The sequence below is a fragment of the Balaenoptera musculus genome, chromosome 17 (assembly GCF_009873245.2).
Source record: "Balaenoptera musculus isolate JJ_BM4_2016_0621 chromosome 17, mBalMus1.pri.v3, whole genome shotgun sequence".
NCBI lineage: Eukaryota > Metazoa > Chordata > Mammalia > Artiodactyla > Balaenopteridae > Balaenoptera > Balaenoptera musculus.
In genome coordinates this window covers 28,987,054-29,009,274 of record NC_045801.1, presented here as the reverse complement: position 1 = coordinate 29,009,274, position 22,221 = coordinate 28,987,054, and positions in this window count along the sequence as shown.

Sequence of the window (22,221 nt, the reverse complement as noted above, 5' to 3'; positions counted from 1 at the left end):
GGTGCCTCATTAAATGTGGCATTATTTTCCCACTACTTTTTATAAGATTTTTGGCAGCTGAGGGTGGGAGTGGCTGTGGAGGTGGTTGAGGCCAGTGACCTGATGGCTGAAAAATTGTTGAGAATCTGATATGGACAGTGGTGATACACAATGTTATCATCCTTCCTAGCTCTTGAGTGAAGACAAGAGGCTATGGCAGTGAGATTTCCATTTGTTTAAATGTATGCTGTAAAAATTGAATGTTTTTTCTTTGCTGGAACCATTATATGTATACAACCTGTCCATTAGTCACTTTATACATTTTATTATCACTTCATACTTTATTTTCTTCCTTTGACCTCAGGAAGATTCCCAAGTAACTCTAAAACCCATTAGTATCTCTGAACACTCACAAAAAAATCCATAAATGATTTTTCATTGTCATTACTAATCGGTATTAAGCAATCTTGGACGGGCTAGAAGTTATTGTATGGAGACTTTTAAAAAAATTTAATATGTGAATTCTCTTATTCTCTTTTTTAATACTATCATTTCCCTTTTGAGTATCTAAAAATGATTCAAAATTTTTACCACTTAGTAAAACCAGTATAATAAATGGGCAAATTCCATTTTCACTCTCCATTATTACAATATGTTGGATGCTAAAATAAGGAAGTTCCAAAACTGCTGTAATTTACAAAGAAGGTAAGGAATCCTTCTGATTATTCTCCCTCAACCCCTTTCCACACACACTTCTGTTGGTTCCTTGAGTAACAGCAGCTATAGACAAAGCATTTAGTAATACTGAGTTTAGATATGGTTTCCAGCTCCTGTGGGCACCTGTGCCATCTGAGGAATGAACTATAATGTTGTGGGATACAATATAACCCATAAACAGGGGATTTAGTATAATTCAGATGGAGTTCAAATCCTGGCTCCACCATATCCTAGCTGTGTGCTTTGGGCAAAACTCCTGTAAAGTAGGGTGGATGCTAATACTGACTTTATATGGTTGTTAAAGAATTAATGGATAATGAGTAAAAACTCCTAGCACAGTTCCTGTTAGTCAGTAAGTACTCTATAAGGTAAATCGTTACTCTTATTCCCACTTCTGTGCCCAAGGAAGTACACTGAAAAAGACTTCTCACACTCAAAGGGGAGGAGCCCTGTGAGATACGGTCACTATAGGAATACAGCAAAAGAGTGAAAAACAAATGCCCAAAATGAGAGATCAGAATTTTCATCAAGGCCCAGAGGGTGGGGAATGGTGCTGTTGATTGGGGTCACAAGCAACTATGCAAATAAAGGCTCATTAGAATGCTTTGCAGTTTTGTTTTTTCAGTTATGCTCAGTATTGTCACTTAACTTGGTACATTAGCAGACAGTCAGGTCAAAAGTGGAAACTTCTGCCTCCAATAAACTCCAAAGTTGCAACACCCCTGTTTCAAAACTGTAGAGCTAATTCAAACCAATTTGTCATCATTTAGAGTTATAAACACAGCAAAAGGACCTTTTGAAGATACCATCTATTGCAGTCCATAAAAGCTGGGAATTTTTTTCCTCCTAACTATGTTTAAGCACAACAGGCATGATGAAGAGGTTTGTCTAAATGCTTTCCACATTCACCATGGGAGGTTGGCATAATGGGAATAGCGGGGTGTCTTTAGGAGAATTTGTGTAATAGAAGCCTTTCCACTTTCCCAAATTTGATTAGGAACGTACAGACAGGTGTGCTTCTACTAGCAGACCACCATGTAGTGTCCATTAGACTAGTTACTCTTAGCAAGCCTATTGGAGAGGTCGGGCAAGGGAAAGACTATCACAGTGAAGGACCTTCCATGTATGAGGAGAATGATGCCTGGGAAAGAACTTGGCATTTCCAGATTCTATCATTTTTGGCTTAGAAATTCCTCTTTGGGGTTAGTTCCTACAGCATCAAAGAAAATAATCAGGGAAGTAGTATAGCCTGGTAAGTTGGTTAAGCATTCTCTATCTGAAGTCAGACTTCCTGGATTTAAAGCCTACCTCAGCTATATTTATGCCTGGTGACCTTGGAAAATCTTTTAGCCTCTTAACTCTAATTTCTTTATCTCCAAAATGATACCCCTCATAAGGTTTTTTGTGGATAAAATCAGATAATGAAAGTAAAGAACTTAGTACATTTATTGGAACATTAAGTGCTTAACAAATTAGGGTTTTTGTTTGGGGCACTGTTGGTTCCATATCAGAAAGCTAATCTAGTGAGATAAAATTTTCTTTGAATTAAATATAGTAGCAGTGGGATCCTTAGGGAACCAGAGAACCAAGAACATGGAAGAGCATACCCTAGCCAGCACTTTGGGCTGAAAGAGTAGTGGCAATAGGTTATAGTGTCTAAGAAAACCATCAAATCAAACTTAATGTGTAGATACCTTGAATTCTCAGTAGAGTGATGAGACATTGTCTGTCAGCCCAGCAAAACCCCTTTGTCTATGACATTGAGTACTGTTATAGGAAGAATTGTGTCCCCTCAGTACCTCAGAATGTGACTTTATTTGAAGATAGGGTCTTTACAGAGGTAATCAAGTTAATATGAGGTCATTAGTGTGGGCCCTTCTCTAATATGACTGGTATCCTTATAGAAAGGGGAAATTTGGACATAGAGATATGAATAGAGGGAGAATGCCATGTGGAGAGTCATAGGGAGAAGACAGCTATCTATAAGCCAAGGAGAGAGGCCTGGAACAGATCTTTCCCTTACAGCCCTCACAAGTAACCAGTCCTTCTGATGCCTTGGATTTTGGAACGTAAGACAATAAACTTTCTGTTATTTAAGCCTCCCTGTTTGTGGTATTTTTTATGGCAGTCCTAGAGAACTAGCATGGATACTTAATAAAAATGTCCCAAAGTGGAGTTGGTGAGGATATTAGAGGTACAGGTAGTGGCATATGAAAAATGCTAGGCCTCCTAGGTTACAAAGCCATGGTCACAGATACCACACCAGGAAAGGCATCTTAAGGGAGTTGCCAGTTTGGATATGGTTTAATCCTGTTAAATCAGTTGGGAAAAATAGGATGCCGGGACCTTCCCCACCTTTAGTTTTCCAAAGGGTTTTAGACCACAGTGGGAATAACCCTCCCATTTGCTTTCTACTTGGTGTTAAAAGCATGCTCAAAGAACTCAACGCATTTAGGTAGGGACTCGTATTTGGTTTGAGACCACTGGGAAAGGGAAGGTATGAACCTTACTTCGTAACTCCTCCACTTTTATACATCAAACTCAGATGATAGGAAACATCAAATAGAAATATTTCTACTTTTGTTTTGAGTGATACTGGCTACTGGAGTATAGATAGTTGTATGAAATTAATTAGTAGCATTCATCTAGTCTTTTGTCAGACATTTATTGAGCTCTTACTATATGCTGGGCTCCACTGACATTAGGGCTTCAATGGCAGATAACACTTGATTCCTGTCCTCAGGGGACTTACAGTCTAGAGAGGAATGCAGTTGAGTAAACAGAAGGCTGCAGCAGACTGTAACTGAGTAACTCAGGGATGCTATGAGAGCACACAGGAAGGGCATTATCCCAGCCTGGAGGTGATTAGGGAGTCTATGAAAAGTTTCGAGGAATAGATGATGCTCAAAGCAAGTCTAATAGGCCCTCCTCACTCGATGAATAGAGGTGGAGCAAAAAGAGAGACAATCCAGGTAGTGGGCATAACAAAGACCGTGTCATAGAGGATTGGGAGAACATGGCATATCTACCATAAGTGCAAATGATTTTTTTCAAGAAGGGGTTAGGTGCAGAGGGAAGGAGGAAGGATGGGCAGTTACTAGAGGGTTGGGTAGGTTAGAGGAAAGGTTATCCTTAAGAAAGGAGAGGCACATGAAGTGGAAAATGACCTAATTTGAAAGTTAGAGTTCATTCACCCATTCAATAAGTATTTATCAAAGTTCTAAATGTGTTAGGATTAAGGGATAGAATAGTCATTTTGACCTCATGGAAAAGACCTATGTTTGCCTCTTGGCCATGTCACTTCCTTTTTGCGTGGGTTCTGAACAAGTCACCAGACTAGACTGAGAGACTCTGTACTTAATTCCCTTGTTGGCAAAGTGAGAGAGCTGGACCAAGCTTGTTCTTAGTTCCAAAATGATTCTGCCATGAACAGTAAGAAGAACGTGTTCTCCTAGTTGACATGGGTAGGATTGGTTCATTTCCCCACCATCCCTGAGCCCGAGTATACTGACTTAGTAATTCCATATCGGGAAGCAGATTGTTCAAATAACAGTCCCATTAGGCAGCCATCCCCTTCTCCCAGAGTAATAAAAGTCACACGTTTATGACTTGTATGAAATAAAAACTGTGAGCTTTTGTTGTTTCTGTGAAAAATCTGTCATGTCTCCGTGGAAACTGGTTTTTATCACTCAGAGGGTTACTGTAACAATCGTAGACTTTTTTTTATACTCGTTCTTTCTCCAAGAAACAGTGGGATTTTTACATCTTAGTTCATGAGCAATTATGACTCCATTGTGAAAATATTAAGTGTTGAGAGGAGAGAAACATGGCTGGTCCTGGAGAAATAGCTCAAGCAAGTAGAATATGTGCTGGTATACCTTTCCCTCCCTGACCATGCTAAGTACCCCTCCATTATTTCTCTACCCTCATCTCGACCTGTCTTCTCTTTTAGATTAGTAACTAATGAATGACTGATGCTTATCAGCCACTAATTATGTGCTTAAGAAAATGATCTCTTGTATTCCTTATAATCATCCATGAAGAAGATAGCACTATCCCCTTTTCACAGGTAAGGAAACTGAGACTCTGAGATACAACTTTCCCAAGATTATATAACTAGTAAGCACTAGAGCTGGGATTGGAACCCAGGTCTGGTTTCCCACTGGTTCTTATTCTTTTTCATTCTCTCTCTCTCTCTCTTCCCCCCACCACCTTTTCTCCTGCACTCCCTCCCTCCCTCTGGAATAGTTAGCTGGTCCTCAATGAGCATGCTTGTTGTAGGTATCAGTTTGGTAGTTGTTGTATCAATACTGCTTTCTAAACAATAGTTCATGCTCTCTCATGGAGCGTGGGCACGCTCCTTACCCTGCTTCAGTGTTTACCACTGTCACATGTAAGTTTGGGGGAACTAGACCTCTTTTTTTTTCTGCCATAACCTTAGGCATAAACCTTCCAACGTGTGAATTTTTGAAGCAATTAAACATTATTTAGATTGAGTGAGTGGTATTTTATTTTATTTGGTTTTTTTTTTTTAATAAATTTATTTATTTATTTTTGGCTGTGTTCGGTCTTCGTTTCTGTGTGAGGGCTTTCTCCAGTTGCGGCGAGTGGGGGCCACTCTTCATCGCGGTGCGCGGGCCTCTCACTATCGCGGCCTCTCTTGTTGCGGAGCAGAGGCTCCAGACGCTCAGGCTCAGTAGTTGTGGCTCACGGGCCCAGTTGCTCCGCGGCATGTGGGATCTTCCCAGACCAGGGCTCGAACCCATGTCCCCTGCATTGGCAGGCAGATTCTCAACCACTGCGCCACCAGGGAAGCCCCTATTTGGTTTTAATAGGAGGATTACTTTACATAAATCTTGAAGACAAGTATCTTTCTTTATGGGAAGTGACTATAAGCCAAAGGGAGAAAAAGAATTTACCAAGTAGAAGATGACAAAAAAACAGTGATAAGTTGAGGCTCCTCATTGACATTTCATATGGCCATTGAGAGAAAAGGAAGTGTGTGGGCACAGAACACAACAGTCAGCCAGGAGAATTTTCATAACCATATGACTTAACATTTTGGTGGAGGAATCAGAACAGAAACAAAATAACTGGAGAGACCATGAGAATAAGCTCTCCTCCCTGCCCCCACTCCAAACAAAATAGTATTTAACAAATGACAGCTGATGAAACAAGCCTAAAAACAAGAGAAAATCATGTTTTGGTACTTGTAGAATGAGTTGCTTAGCATGCTCTAGCATTAGTTAGCTATGTTCAGCCAAATATTCCTCTTATTTTCCACTTATAAATTGTCCCTCCCCTCTCTCAATATTGTACATTAACCTAAAATCCATTAACTGTTTTGGAAAGAAGCAGCTGTCTTGTGGGTCTGTTGTAACTTTTGAAGATGTTCTGCAGGATAAGGCTACCCACACCAGTTGAAAGAACATGCAGCTTCGCCAAACCTGTTCCTTTTTTATGGTCAGCCATTCTGTTTTCCTCCTTTATTTTGGCAATACGGCTGATTTTCAGGGGATTCTCCATTCTAAGAAAACCAGGGCTGCTGCTCTTCTTAAAGCATACAGGGAGATAATTTCTCTCAACTTGGCATTGCAGCTGATCTGGACACCTAGCTCAAGCCCTAGAGTCTTGGTGATGTCAGTGGGTCTGCATAGTATATTTACAGTAGATCCATAGCACCAAGGGTCCCCAGGATGAACTAGCCTTAGAGTCTGAGCAGTAGAGGTAATCTGGGAGTTTTCTGCCTGCCCTGAAGTATGTCTTTTCACTCTGGCCTGAGGGGATATCAGAAGATTCCCTTCCTTCTTATTCTCAGTCACCATTGTAGCTGGTCTTTTGTACATATTCATCTTTACCTTCAGCCCTGATTGTATAGGCTTGCAGTCCTGTATTGCCAACCCCTGTTATGCCTCTTCACAGTTGCAAATATATCATGGCCAAACCAAGTCCTTCCCCTTCCCCACTCAACTGGCTGGGCTCTGTCTGAATCTCTCCCATGTCTGTTTTTTTTTAAAAAAAGAGTAATCTTTGATTTCCCCTTCAAATTCCTCTCCGTCTCTCTCTTCTCAATATCAACTGAATTGAAAAAAAAGACAAAATTCATTGCTTCACCCTCCACAGTATATCTCATATCAGGTTTTTGTTTGTTTGTTTTGCCACTGATGCTCTCCTAGCCTTTACACCCAAGAAACTGTAATCATGTCCTAGTTACTACAGCTCTAGTCTGTAGTCTTTTTTTCCCCCCAATCTTTTCTGCTTATCATATAGTTACACTTTTCTCAAGACAGTGTTGTCCTTGGGTATCTCCTCTGTTCAGAAGCCTGAAGCAGGATCCAGGATCCCCCGAATTGGCCCTAAATGCTTTGCTAATTTTTAAGACGCTGTAGAAACTTCTCCAAATTTACCAAAACCTCATTTCCCGCTACTCCCTTAAGCACATCTCTATATTAAAGACAGTTCTCATTCACTTCAGCAATACTGGGTTTATTTTTAACTTTCATATCTCTCCTCACTTAGAAGGTTTTTAAAAATACTTTCTGTTTGTACAAGTCCTACTCATTAAAATTCAAATCTCTTCATGAAGCTTTATCTGGCCACTCTGGCCTGCAACCTTGACTGATTTTTTACTTCTCTGTATTTCTGTTAGTCTCCCTCTTCTGGCTGAATATTGTCTTGTTATTTTTCTTGAATACTTTAATAATAATTAGCCTCGTATTTCTAATTAAAGTATAAACTCATCAAGGATTAGAGGCTAATTTTTGTGATGTCCATCCCTCATTCCTTGATAAAAGATAAAATTTGCTACCATTCCTACTTAAATAGCCCTTTGAAATCTGTGGAGTCCTTTCATGTACATTATCATTAAACCAGAAAGCCTACCAGAATTTAATTAATTTGTATTTTCAATCAGAGAACATAGCTGCTGACCACACTCTGTAGAGTTGCAAGGTCATCCTGGAAAAGGCCTTGATACATATTTGAGTGAGCAAATACATATGCCAGATAGAGCACTCTGGTGACAAAAAGTTGCAAGGAGAGCTTCTGTTTTATTCATCAAACCTTCTGTCAGCATGAAGAACTTTTAATGGGAGTGGGTTCGCCTGCATGAAGAGCCCAGAGAGTTGTATGGGAGAGAAGCAACTTATTTCCCTCAGCTCCTGCTCTCTGAGATTCAGAAGTGGGGAGACTTGCTTATTTGAGGGTGATCCTGACCAAACACCACTGGTGAGAGAGGGCAACAAGAGGCTTTAAGTAAAGTTAACACAAGTTCAAAGAAAGATGACACTTAGAAGGAGGAAAAGAGTGAGCACTGTTTTCTGTGTCTGAGACAGCAAACACTGGAATCAGCTTTAATTGAGCACTTCTTGGGGATGACCTGTCTGGGGGAACAAAAGACCCAAAAGATCTGAAGACCAAGGCCATAACACTTGGGGGTCAGGCCTACACTGAGGCTCAGCATAATACTTCTGTAAAGAAACCCTGAAGACAGCAGTGGCAGCATCTATATGGGGGATTTTATTCCCCATTACATCTCTGGGTAAAATGATTGGAAACCTCTTTGCCTAGGACCAACACTGCCCGAATTTCACTCAGGCCTCGTGCCTGATACAGTATATCCTATGGAAGTGGCTGAGTGACAGAAGTGAAACTGCTTTGATCTTGAGAGCCCCAGCCCTCTTTAATGACTATTCCACTGAGGAGTGGATCTGCCCTTCCTCAAAGAATGGAAATGAAAGCAAAAGAAAATTTGTCTCAGCTTCTGTGCTTTGGCCATGACCAAAGTCAAACCCAGCTTCTACTCAGTAGCTCTCCACCACAGTAAATACTTTTCTTTTCTGGATACTATTAAGCACAAGAGCTTCCTTGGAATTAATATTTGGAGAGGGTTAAGGCCTTGAAGAAATAAAGACCAAACCTCTTGCTACTCCTGACAAGTGAAAGTTCAAGCATAATTATATTTGGAATTTGGTTGAGGCATATTCTTCATTCTGCATGCGTGCAGAATGTAAAGAGGGTTCCATATTATTTTAATCTTTACAATAAACTTGTAAATTAGAAAGGCCAAATATTACTTTCCCCATTTGAAATGTCAGCCCTTTGTAGCTGGTAGTCAAGAAATGCTTATTGATTGTATAATCTAAAATATCTAATCTCCTTCTTAACCAGGAGTGGTAGGCAGAATAATGGCCCTCGGGAATATCTAATTCCTAATCCTTGGAAACTGTGACTATGTTATTTTACATTTCAAAGAGATTTTGCAGATGTGATTAAATATCTTGAGATGGGGAGATAATCCTGGATTATCTGGTTGAGCACAATATAATCACAAAGATCCTTATAAGAGGAAGGTCAGAGTCAGAGAGGAGATGTGATCACAGAAGCAGATGGAGAGAGAGAAAAAGAGAAAGGGAGAGAAAGAGAGAGAGAGAGAGATTTGAAAATGCTATGCTAGTGGCTTTGAAAATGGAGGAAGGGGCCATGAGCCAAGGAATGCAGGTGGTATCTAGAAGCTGAGAGAAGGCAAGGAAACATTCTCTTCTAAGCCTCCAGAAGGAAGGCAGTCCTGCCGACACCTTCATTTTAGGACTTCAGACATCCAGAATTGTAAGATAATACATTTATGTTGTTTTAAACATTTGTCATAATTTGTTAAGACACAATTAGTTTCGCAACAAAACTGATAATGTAATCTATTTTACTGCCTAGGTATTTCTTGATGGAAAGCAAAGTTTGTAAAATAATTAATGGGAAGGGAATTATTTGGTGTTCACTTAACCTGAGCAGATCATTGTATTCCTAGTGTCCATGTATCACCAACTTCTCTCTTTGCAGACACATTCAGCTAATGCAGCCTGACTGAATATACTTCTGTGTGCACATGTCTGCACATTTCCTGCTTAGTCATGGAAATAGAACTGTGGGTAGGGCCAGTGCATGTTCTGAAGGGTCAGTGAAAACTTTTGCTTCCTTAGAGCTTTTTCAAGCTATTTTCAAGGTCCAGTAATATCATGTCATTTCACAATTTTTAATTAAAAATGAGAATATGCTTTTATGACTGAATGGAGAACTCTGCTCAGAAACCTCTACATACTTTTCAACTTCCAGGGGTTCAATTTCAAAGTTTTCAATGTTGTCTGTTGAACTTCATTGGAGAGAAATAACCTTCACTCTAAATTTTTTTTACTAAGAGTCTATTTCATTGTTAATAAGATTCTAGGAAAACTCATGTTCTTCATACTGTTTTCCTCATTGTTTGTTTTGCAATTTTTTAAGAGATTCAAGCTAAGTCAACCCAGATATAAGTAATAAACTTTCAGTAACTTGGTGAAGTTTCCAAAGTTTCTACCATTAAAAAAATTTCTCAAGAAATAAGCAGTCTTGAATTCAGACATTGCTGTAATTCCATAACATGTTACATTCAACTATACCAGGTAGGAAGTTTGAAATGTTATGTGTAGCCTCTTACCACTCATAATTGCTAACAATTATTAAGCACTTACTTAATGTAAGTGTCATGTCAGGCTCTAAACTAAGTATTTTACATTTATTGGCATGTGTGATTCTCAAAACAGCTCTGTGATATAGTGTGGTGGGTTGATTGTATTAATAGGTACATTTTTTTCACATATCCCTTCTCTTAGTCCATTTGGGCTGCTAACAAAATGCCACAGACTGAGCAGGTTATAAACAACAGAAATTTATTTCTCATAGTTCTAGAGATTGGAAGTCTGAGATCAAGCCTCTGGCAGACATGGTCACATTGTCTGCTGAGGGCTGTCTTCCTGATTCATAGCTGGTACTTTCTCTCTGTGTTCTCATGTGGTGGAAGGAGCTAGGGATATCTCTGGACCCTCATTTATAAGGCACTAATCCCATTCATGAGGGTTTCCAAAGGCCCTACCTTAATACCATCATCTTTGGGTATGAATTTTTGGGGGGGGACACATTCCTGATCAGAGCATCCCTGAATCCATACCCTTTAATGATTTCTTTCAACACTGACTCAGGGTTTGACCATGTGACTTGCTCTGATCCAACTAGGCTAAGGCAAACTTGCCACAAACAAAGACTTGAAAAAATGCTTGCTCATTACTCTTCTGTCTCTTGGACTTCTGCCACCATCAGTGAACAGGCTGGCCTAGCTTTCTGGAGAGAAAAGAGGTACATTGGAGAGGAGCCAAGATATCCCAAGCAAAGCCTTCCTAACCTATCCAGCCCCAGCCAGGTGATTGTAGAAGCCTGAGTGAGCCTAGTTAAGGTCAGCACAGCCCAGCCCAGCCCAAATTTTGAGCAATAATAAGTGCTGATTGGTTTAAGCTGTAAGTTTTGAGGTGGTTGGCTATTTTATCGATAGCTAACTATTGATACATGTAGATACTAATATCATTCTCATTGTATGTATGGGTAAACTGAATTCTAGAAGGACTGAGTAACTTGCTCAAGACTGATTCTAAAGCCCATAAAGCCCATATACAATCAAACCACAATTTGTAAAACTGTGAGGTGAATTCTTTAGCCTAAAAATGGTTAGACTAATTCTTTTACACACACACATACACACACACATGGTGTTTCCATTCTTAAAGGGCAGAAACAAGCATTATGAAATAGATGTGATATAATGGGGCAGTAGGTGATCATTGTTGATCTTTTAATTTCACATAGGTGACACTCTTGACATTCTAGGAGGGATAAGTTTCCTATTGTATGGGACTTTTTTGGGCTGCAACATGTTTATGGACCCTGCCCCTATAATGTTACTCATGCCCCTTCCCCTCTACTCCAGTAACAATGACCACTAAAAATGACCTCATAGTAATTCTGACTACTAATTTTGGCATATATCCATTACCCCAAATTTCTAAACCTCCCTAGATGGGGAAAAGGGCTGGGAAAAGTGGTTCTAGTTGAGAACCACTGTTGGAATTTACAAAACACTAGATTTAACACTAAATATATGTGTTTTTTGGTGTAGATGTACTAATTTTAAGAAATAATTTAGTCATTAAGGATAAATAAGTTATTATAAGACAAACATCCTTGACATCACCACTTAGGTAAAGAAGAAGTATTATGTCAGTCATTGCAGACATTCCTCCTATGTTCCTTGTCTCAACTGCAACCCCTTCTATCCCCTCAAAAGTACCTACTTTCCTGGATTTTATAATAATCACCTCTTAAATTTATCTTTTTTTGTAGTTTCATCACCCAGATGTGTGTCCCTAGTCACTATTGTTTTGTTTTGACCATGCTTTTTTTCTAAATATGCCTTGTCAGTCTCTTTTAATCTAAACGTATCTTCTCCATCACTTTCTTTTTCTTATAATTTATTTGTTGAAGAACCTTGGATCTTTAATTATTTCAGCCCTGAGGCAGTAAATATGTGAGATGAACACACTTTTTGTTTGGAAAAAAAACTATGGTAATATCATTTATATAATCAACCTTTGTACAGTTTATTCAGTCTGTCACTACTGTGCATTGGTTCAGAAACATATTGTCATTTTGACACAGTTGTGTCTTGAGATAATGACCCCACTGCTTTCTTCAATTAGCATCATGGCCAAGGAAAATATTATCTTAAGCAGTGAGGTTAATAATTATTTCTCAAACAATAGGCCTTGACTGCTTCCAAGGAAGCTATTAACAGTAGCTCTATTCCACCCATACCTGCTCAAGAATGATATCATCACTTTAACCATTTATATAGTACTTTTTCAATCAAGAATGATGTAGAAATGCTTTTGCTTCAATACTTTCTCTCTGTCCAGTTGCTGTTTCATGACCTTTTCCTCCAAAATTAGGAAAAAATCAAAGCCTAGTCATTACGTGGGATCATGATGCTACAGATTAGGATGCTTTTTTCTTAATTCTGTACTTCAAGTCAGGATGATTTTAGAATATCAGTTTACAGAATAATAGGGAAGGTATGAAGCTCCTTATCCTTTTGAGGTTGGCAGTTAAGTTGATTGCCTGGAAATCTGAGTGCTATTCAAAATGAACAAAATTCATTTTCTGATTATAATAGCAATGCATATTCATTATAGAAGACTTCGGGAGAAAACACAAAGTACAAAGAAAAATAGTAAAAATTAGAGAATGATGTCTTATTGACAGAGTCCACTCTCCTAATTTTTATTTTAAGGCTATTTGTTTAATTGTCATTTTCAGGGATAACATGCTACTGCCACTGTCCAAATACTGTTCTGTTAGTCCTGTGTCAATACTGCTGCCGGTCTGAACTGGTGTGTTTTCCTCTCTCCTACTCTCCTGTATTTCAGCTGCCACTGTACTCAAGGTTGATGACTGTGAGGGCTCATCCATTATGTGAACTCATCCACAATTTGGCTTTGTTCATAATCCTGCATGGGACTTGTCTTCTGTCCTCCTCTGTGTATCCCTCCCTGAGATCTTTGGACTACAGTGAGCATTTCTCCAAAGTGAGCAGTCTTGTGTGACAGGTGGTTCCTTGGGCCCACCAGTCTGGATGGTCAATTAGGATGTAAAATAGCACTAAACCAATTAATCTGTAGCCCAGGCCAATAGTCTTCTTTGCACACCTTCTCTTTTACTTCTAGTTGGGGAAGATCTGATCATTAAGGGATTTCATAAACTTCGCTTCATCTTTAGTTTCCATGGGACCTCTTAGCTTCCTAGGTCTTTGAAGGAGAATTCAGCTGCTCTCAGGGAATACTGTTATGATATGATATGTTATGAGGATAATGAATAGTTTGTACTTGACACTGTGCCTGGCACAGTGAAAACTCAAACTCAATGAATGTTAGCAAATACAACAATTAGGAGTAGAAATTTTAAGTTGGGAAATCCATATATCATCCAAGTGACTCTGTTCAGTACACAGTTGGAAATAAATGAACAGATTTTAAAAAATATAAAAGTGTTTAACTAGCTGAGTGGCACATTACCTACTCTTCTTTAATGGTTTGAATGCTCCAAGTGAGCCATTGCCAAGGGTGGGGAAACTCTGTGACCTCATCATTTCACTTATAACTTGAGGGAAGGATAATTCATTGAAATATTAATTTGTATAGATACGTTTATTCCCTCCTGCCTTTTTGAGGAAAGAGCTTGACCTTTAGCAATTTCTTGCCACATGGATTTTTTTCAAAGTGTAAGGAAGAAGTTCTTCAAATTCAGGAGCCTTTTATAAACACCTATACTCAATTTTAAAGAGTTCATGCCAGGTGTCCTTGAAAGAGGTGGGGGGAAAAAGATGTTCCTTTGAGATCTAGAAGAAAAGAGATAGTTTGGTTACGCTGGAGAGAAATCTGAAGCCTATGATTAGAGGTGTGTGATCAGAGAGGAAGCTTGCCCATTTTATAACCATGTCCTGGAGATATGGCAAAATCTCTAAAATTGAAGCACCAGGCAAGAATCATCCTGGTATGGGGCCTCCCAACCTTGCTCATTATTCTCATACCCTCACATGTGCCATAGAAGCAGCAGAGCGATCAGACTTACAGGAAGCCTTGGGAATGGAATAGGGAGATTCTGAGTAATGACTAAAGGATTCCCATCACCCCCACCCCCAATAATCTGGTACTATGTAAGACTTTGGTCCTCTAACAACCCGGGAGGAGGGAAGTACCATAATAACAGAATGGATCTCTTGGCAGCTAAACACAAGAGAGGCTTGAACAACGATTTAAATAAAAATAATGACAATGAATAAATGATATTCCTTACACATCTGAGTTTGTGGGCTCAGATTTATACTTGCCTCTTTTGGTTAATATGACAATTGTAAAATTATTTTAAGAGAAATTGTGAAACCAGAAAACCACCACTTTATATACATTTTCCATGAGTTTTCAGGGAAAAGGCTAATAAAAAACTTCATACTTAACATAAACTCAAGAAATATTTGTTAGGTTGAAATGACGCTATTAAGATGTTTCTAAATCATCCAAGTGTATCCATGCTAAATATTCAGTTTAGGATCAGGGACATATAGTACCTCTACTATATGGTTAGTGCTGTGGTTAGGAAAATAGGTTCAGGAATCACCTGCTTAGATTTAGGTATACCATATGATAATTATATGACCTTGGACAACTTAGGTAAATGTTCTGCTCTGAGTTTTGCATTTGAAAAATGAGTATAATAATAAACCTCTCATGGTTGTTATGGGGATTAAATGAACTAAGTCTTTGGGTTTTTAAATATAAGAATTCAACATTAATGACAATTTATTGGCTGTATCAGTTTACATGGGTGGTATTTCACGAATGAGTTTCAAATAAACATGAATGTGCCTTTTAGGGTATAGTCTCTTTGGAGACTTAGTATTAAGAAACTCAAAAAGCCTAGAGTTCATTGTTACTGTTGTTAAACTGTTATCTATTTTAAGGCATGGTTAACTGAGCTTTTGTAAAATATTCAGTGGATTAACAATGACAGGTTTAACATTGGGATAGAAACACTTTCAAGATATTTAAACATTAACTTGATTGTCTTTGGACTTCAATGTTGTTTTTATTCATTTTTGTCCTTCATAACTCAGGTTATAAAAATATTCATTACCTGAGATAAAAAAATACAGGGCACCCACACATATTCCAGGTGTGGTCCATTGTAACATTACGTTGGAGAATAACGTAGGGATGGGTTCTTCTTGGTTATTTCATCATATTAAACATCTGTACATTTTACTTTAACTTATATTACAGCTGGCACTCTTGATTACAGGCATACAGAATATCTTTTCCCCCAAACAAGCTCTGTTTCTTGTAACTCACCATCTTCTTTTTGATTTCTTAATTCCGCTGGCAATTTGGAGCAGCCTGCTTATTCATGTTGTGCCTGCAGCTCTGGAATCTTAGCCCTTGAGTCATGTAATTTTGGAAATCTTTGCTCTCTGCCTTATGTATTAACAGCAATCAGGCAGCCCCTTAAGACCTTTTTGGAAATATTCCAAAATACCTCGGTTTTTATTTTGTATTCAGTTTGAAGGAATTCCAGTTACGTTAGCCTTGGGTTCCTAATTTTGACTGGCCATCCAACTGAAGACAGCTTCAGAGCTCTCTTATTTGGCAAATCAGTACCCTTGGCGAGAATCTGTGGATTTCCTAAATGTCACACAATCAATTTGTGATACCAAGCTTCAAAAATCATAATTGAACTTTTTATTCCAAGAAAAACTTTTTCTGCAACCAATATTTAGTACTACTAATTCCTTTCTTTCCTATTTAGTTTATCAATGAAAGTCTGGATTCCATAGTAGAAAAAAAAATAAAGGATTAAAGATTCATTAAATATAAATATATTTTAAGGAAACAGTAGTAGTATTTGAGGGCTGGAGTTTATAGATTATTTGTTCATACATTTTTTTCAATAAATTCTTATTAACCTACTTCATGCATTACTAAGTACATTACTAAGTCATGTACATTAGTACTAAGTCAGGTACATTACTAAGTCACTGGGAAAGCAAGAGCTACTAAGACCCATTTGCTGCCCACAAGGAGCTTACAGTCTAGGTTGAAGGGCAGAAAAATAAATGGGTAATTTCAATGCAGTGTGTTAAGTGCTATATCAGGGGTAAGTATTGAGTATGATGAGAGCACAAGGAGAAGGCCTCCTGGAGGAGGTTATATCTCAGCTATGATAGCAAGGAGGAGAATAATTTATCCAGGAAGAGAGGAAAGCATTTTGAGCATTCTAGGCAGAGGAAACAACTGTACAAAGATTTGGATTTTTCTAACTAGTGATGGACTTGTCTTAGAAGGTCTCTCTCACATATTATGCTAGTTTTGGTAGATTGTAACAGTTGCCACAAATTCTTCCCCTTTTTGCATCCAAGTCTTTTGAATGTGATGTTACAGATCCCCCCAATAAAGAGTTGGAGTATATTTCTCTACCTTTTGAATCTGGGTAGGCCATGTGACTTGCTTTGGCCAAAGGAACATAAGCAAATGTGATACTAGCAGAGACCTGACAAGTGCTTGTATGTTGGAGCCTGACCTCTTGCTGAGCTAGAGCCCTGAGCCATCATGTATTACGAGCCTGAGCTATCCTGCAGGGGAGGAAGAGAACCAAGGCATCCTGACTGACAGGCCGACAACTGCCAGAAATGTGAGGAAAGCCATCTGTGGGAAGCAAGCCCCTTCCCCACAAAGATATCCACATCCTAATCCCCAGAACCTTCGGACATATTACTTTACAAGGCAAAAGAGACTTTGAAGATGTGATTAAATTAAGGATTTTGAAGTGAAGAGATTATCCTGAATTATCTCTAGTGGGCTCATTGTAATCACAAAGGTCCTTCTAGGAGAGAAACAGGAAGGTCAGAGCTAGAGAGGGGACTCGAGAGTAGAACAAGGGTGAAAGTCAGAGAGAGACTGAAGATACTTTCCTGCTGGCCATGCGAAAAGGAACACAGGTGGCCTCTAGAATCTAGAAAAGGCAAGGAAACAGATTCCCCTCTAAAGCCTCCAGAAGGAGCACAGTCCTGCTGATACCTTGATTTTAGTCCAGTCAAAACTTCTGACCTTCAGAACTACAAGAGAGTACATTTGTTTTGTTTTAAGCTGCTAAGTTTGTGGCAATATTTAGAGCAGCAAAGGAAACTAATACACTGTGCTTGATTATCTAACTGCCAGCCAACCTGCCAGCTGACCACAACTGCATGGCAGAGGCCAGCAGAGATCAGTCAAGCTGGTATTGAGCAGAAGAACCAGCAAGACTACCCACAGGATCATGAATGATAATAAACAGTTGTTGTTGTTTTTTAAAAATAAATTTAATTAATTAATTAATTAATTTATGGCTGTGTTGGGTCCTTGTTTCTGTGCGAGGGCTTTCTCTAGTTGCGGCGAGCGGGGGCCACTCTTCATTGCGGTGTGCGGGCCTCATCGCGGTGCGCGGGCCTCATCGCGGCCTCTCTTGTTGCAGAGCATAGGCTCCAGACGCGCAGGCTCAGTAGTTGTGGCTCACGGGCTTAGTTGCTCCGCGGCATGTGGGATCTTCCCAGACCAGGGCTCGAACCCGTGTCCCCTGCATTGGCAGGCGGACTCTCAACCACTGCGCCACCAGGGAAGCCCCCAGTTGTTGTTTTAAGTTACTAAATTTTGGAGTGATTTCTTACACAGGAACAGCTAACTGATACACTGGTCCATATATTCAAAATGAAAAAAAAATAAAGCAAAATATATTTATATTAAGTTACTTCAAAAGTTATTTCTTGCTGTATACCTGAAACTAACACAACATTGTAAATCAACTATACTCCAATAAAAATTTTTTTTAAAAGTTATTTCTCTAACTCTCTTATGGACTTTTATGTGGGTTCTTTACATTGTCTGCAATTCTAAATGAGAATTTCATCCACTCTTTAATACAATACAAAATGATTATCCACTGCCTATATAGTACTAGGCTAGACTGTATGGTAGACATTTGAAACTTGTTTCTGCCCTCAAGGAGCATACAGTTCTTTTCCTAGAAGTTTGATCTTGAGCAGGTTGTTCAAGTCTGTAAATTTTAGTATCTGTATCTTCAAAAAAGGGATAACAATAATACTTGGCCTAGAGGGGTGTTTTGAGGATTAGATGAGAAAATGCTTGTAAAGCATTCAGCTTTGCATGACATACAGTAAGTATGCAATAAATGTCAGCCAAATCAGAAGATGAGGGAAAACTAAGTGGCAATAAAAAGGAAAGACAATATGAGAATACTATTTATTGCTTATATGTTCTGGAAACTTTATGTTTATTAATAGTTACTCTAACCCTGCGAGGTAGAGGTTGGTATTTGCATTTTCCATATGACAGAATTAAGATTCAGAAGGTTAAGTATCTTGTTTAACATCATATAAGCAGCCAGCAGCACCAGGCCTCTAACCCCACACTTTTTTTTTTTTTTAACATTTTTATTGGAGTATAATTGCTTTACAATGGTGTGTTAGTTTCTGCTGTATAACAAAGTGAATCAGCTATACATATACATATATCCCCATATCCCCTCCCTGTTTCGTCTCCCTCTCACCCTCCCTATCCCACCCCTATCCCACCCCTCTTTGTGTGAACACAAAGGACCGAGCTGATCTTCCTGTGCTATGCGGCTGCTTCCCACTAGCTATCTATTTTACATTTGGTAGTGTATGTATGTCCATGCCACTCTCTCACTTCATCCCAGCTTCCCCTTCCCCTTCCCCGTGTCCTCAAGTCCATTCATTATGTAACCCCACACTATCTGATTCTAAAGCCCTTCATCATTTTGTGCCTCATGGCCCACAGGTGGTTGTAACTAAATCAGCTGCAGCTAGGGTTATCTTTTTAAAAAGTGTATCTGATCCTGTCAGCTACTCTTACAGCTCCCCATTGCTTATAGAATCAAGTCCAAAATCCTTAACATGATCCAAATTGTTTTTCACTATCTAACTATCCCACTTCATATTGCTTCCCTGTGCTCTGGTTATACTGACATCTACCAGCAGGTAAAAGTGTCATGCTCCATCCTACTTCCAGACTCTTCACACACACTGATGTCCTTCCTGGAATGCTCTCTTTCCTCTTGGACTCAACTCTCCCATATCCTTCTCATCTCAGCTTAGGTACCATCTTCTTCCCTGATACTTACATTGCTCTTTGTTATCTATTTTTCTTTAAAATTTTCTTCTTTCCTTTCTTATCCTTCATCTTTGAAGTTCCTTGAATTATTGCCTGTCTTTCTTGGTAGTAGAAATCTCTGGTGGCTCTTTGGTCCAAGAGTTCCCTTGCTCTGGGAACTGCCCCCAGGACATAGGAATGGTCTCTCAGAACCATGTGTCTATTTCTAAACTTAATTATACCCCTTCATCCTGCCCTTGATCCAGGGGTGAGCATCTAACTTAGGCTGACAATTCGGTTTCATTCTGCCAAGAATTTGGAATTTTGAACAAAGAGATGTAGAGCCTCAGGGGAACTGGAACTGAGCCATGTCAATGGCAGCTCTCTAAAGCAAAGACTCATGAATTCCTGCCTCGTAGTCCCCAGCCAACGCTGGTTCCTACCCTCCCCAAGATTGGTTGTTCACCTCTTCTTTGGATTTCTAATTTCCCTGGACCTCCTTCAAATACAGTCCCCTTTTGACTTAAACTAGCCAGAGCTGGTTTCTGTTACTGTTAGACTGTGAGCTCCGTGATGTAATTTGAGAATTTCTTCTCATTACCCAGCTGTTATAAATCTGTTAGATACCCTGATATTTTAGAAGCATGATAGGAAAGATATTCACTCATTTCTAGATTTATCTTTTAAATTTTGGAGTTTTGAAGACTCTTAAAGGAAAGCTTCTATATTGATTATTATTTCATTGAAACATGTCAACATAAGCCTAGAGCTACTTAAAGAGAGCCTCCATGCCTAAGACCATTACTTGTCTTGCTCTTTACTCAGCTTAGTCTAAGTCATCTCTTCGGAATGCCATGAGAAGACATTCTATCCTTTGTTAAGGGACTGACTGACCACAATTATATTATTATGCCTATGTCTGTTGAAAAATTCCAGGAAAAGTTAGAAAGAATCACATGGGATTTTGGCTTGAATCAAATGAAATCAGTTTGGAATGAAAAAGCAAAGATAATTTGAGCAGTAAAAGAAATTTCACAACTATTAAAAGTGCCAGTTTTACTGCAAAATTTTCCTTCCTTAAATGTCCTATAAATTGTATATACAGTGTTGTACTTTTTAGAGGGTGAATAAGGATCTAGTTGTAGTAAAACATAACTTCTGTTACATGGCATCTAGCTCCTTTGAGTCCCAGTATTGTATCAATTTCTTGCATTATGTATATATATTTTTTCACCACCACTATTATATATGCCTCTTGCTCAGTTTGGGTTCTGTGGTCATCAATTCTATGACACCATCACCAGAATCATTAATTCCTTCCTCCACACCCACGAATCATTCCCTAACCCTGAATGGATTCAAGACATATCTTCCGTGCTTTACCACATAGGCTACTGAACATTGTGGAAGTAAAATTATATGACCACAAACTGAAACTACTACAAATTTAGGATTTTCAAGTCCAGCTGGTCTCCCAGTGCCACTTGGCAAACCTTTAGTTGATGCTGGTTAATAGCATAAGCTCCTTCTCTTTTAGTACATAACTTTGCCTCTGCCTTGACAGAGAAAAATAGAGGCCCTCAGATGCTAATAATTCCTCTTCCCTACATGATAAAACTGTCCATAGTAGTGTCCATCCTTCTTTTTTGTATTAAGGGAAAATGAGTTGATATTCATCAGTGATGCGCTGTATATCTCCAGCCAAACCTCTCTCCTATACTCCAGACTCTCATTTCTTATTGCCTGCTGAACATCTCCACTAAGCTTCTCAAACTTAAGATGTTGAAAACAAAACTCCTGATCTTCCCTGCCAAGTTCTGCTGCTCCAGGGTATGCCCCTTGCCAGTTAATGATGACTCCATCCTTCTAGTTGTTCAGGCCCCAAATTTTGGAGTCATCCTTGCCAGCTAAGTCATTATCATCTCTTGTTTGGATTATTGTAATAATCTCCTAATTTTTCCTTTTTTCTTCTGCTCTTGTAGCCCTACAGTCTATTCTCAGCACAACATCTGGAGTCATTCTGCCAAACTTGTAAATCAGATCACATTCTCTGCCCCAACCTTTCCGTTGTCTTCCTGTTTCACCCCAAAGAAAAGCCTAAGTCTCTGCAATGGCCTATAAGGCTCTATACCAACAGGCTCACTATTGCCCTTATGGTTGACTACTCTTCTCACTCATTTGCCTCCTTGCTCTTCCTTGAATATGATGGATTGCTTTGGCCTTAGGCCTCTGCAGTGTTGTTCTCTTCCTGCAACAGTTTTCCCCAGGTTACTTGCCTGCCTTTCCTTTTACTTATTCCAGGTTGTTGTTCAAACATTTTCTTCTCAGTGGGTCCTTTCTGATCACTTTATTTAAAATTTCCACCCACCTAATCCTACTGACCACTATCTGTCTCCCTTTCATGTCTTATTTTTCTCCGTAGTGCCTACCACGATCAAACATTTTGTATATTCACCTCTTTTTTTCATTGTCTGTCTCCTCCCACCAGAATGTAAGATGCATAAAAAAAGAGATGTTTGTTTGTTTTCTTTACTGCTATATCTCCTAGTGCTTATGACATTCCCTGGCACACGGTTGAAGTTCAATAAATGTTTGTTGAATGAATGAATGAATGATGTTTTCTTCTTCCTCAGTAACTTCTTTGTTTATACACTGAATCCAATCTCTACTGCGTGTTTAGAAATTGTTTCCTCAGCTATTCTCAAATTTTCCTGTATTTTTCCTCTCCCCTTCTCATCTAAATTAATGTTTACAGCCAGTAAATATAGTTAAACATCACTAATATTTTTTTAAAAATTTTTCCTGTGTTTTCAAGTTCAGGCTGAGATTTTGTGAAAAATGCAAGGAAACAAAATGGAATAAACACATTATAAGAAATGAGGGTTGGGCTAGAAGTCAAAAGTGAATTTCATATACCTAGAAATAGGAAAGAAAATGGGAGCAAGTTGAAAGA